This window comes from Fulmarus glacialis, unplaced genomic scaffold, assembly GCF_000690835.1.
Source record: "Fulmarus glacialis isolate BGI_N327 unplaced genomic scaffold, ASM69083v1 scaffold30172, whole genome shotgun sequence".
Classification (NCBI taxonomy): Eukaryota; Metazoa; Chordata; class Aves; order Procellariiformes; family Procellariidae; genus Fulmarus; species Fulmarus glacialis.
This window is the reverse complement of record NW_009198920.1, coordinates 12,465-12,757: the sequence shown is the minus strand read 5'-3', so window position 1 is coordinate 12,757 and position 293 is coordinate 12,465. Positions and strand designations below refer to the sequence as shown.

At 56.3% G+C, this 293-nt stretch overlaps 1 protein-coding gene across 1 annotated transcript in view; it reads right to left on the bottom strand.

Annotated features, from left to right (window-relative positions):
* Positions 1-293, bottom strand: part of PLIN1 (perilipin 1) — a gene marked incomplete at its 3' end in the record, with an annotated part of 3,740 nt that overhangs the window by 257 nt on the left and 3,190 nt on the right. The gene's annotated exons all lie outside the window — the stretch shown is intronic.

Sequence of the window (293 nt, the reverse complement as noted above, 5' to 3'; positions counted from 1 at the left end):
GCACGGGGAGCAGAGGGGTTCATTTATGCACGTGGGAAGAAATCCCAAGGGCAGCTGGGAGCGCCGGGATTTCAGCAGAGGCCAGGAAAGGGTTCCCACCGCTGGGTGGGAGAGCAGAGGTACCTCCTTCTCCCCATCCTCTCTGGGCCACTGAGGGGAGTTTACGCTTTAGGGAGGATGTTATGGCAAGGCCATAAATCAACAGTATACATTTGGACCCAGCTAAAAATAACTCGTCCTGCTAACACGGTGCAAGGTTGCGTGTGAATGTGCCACGGGAACCGCTGGCCCCA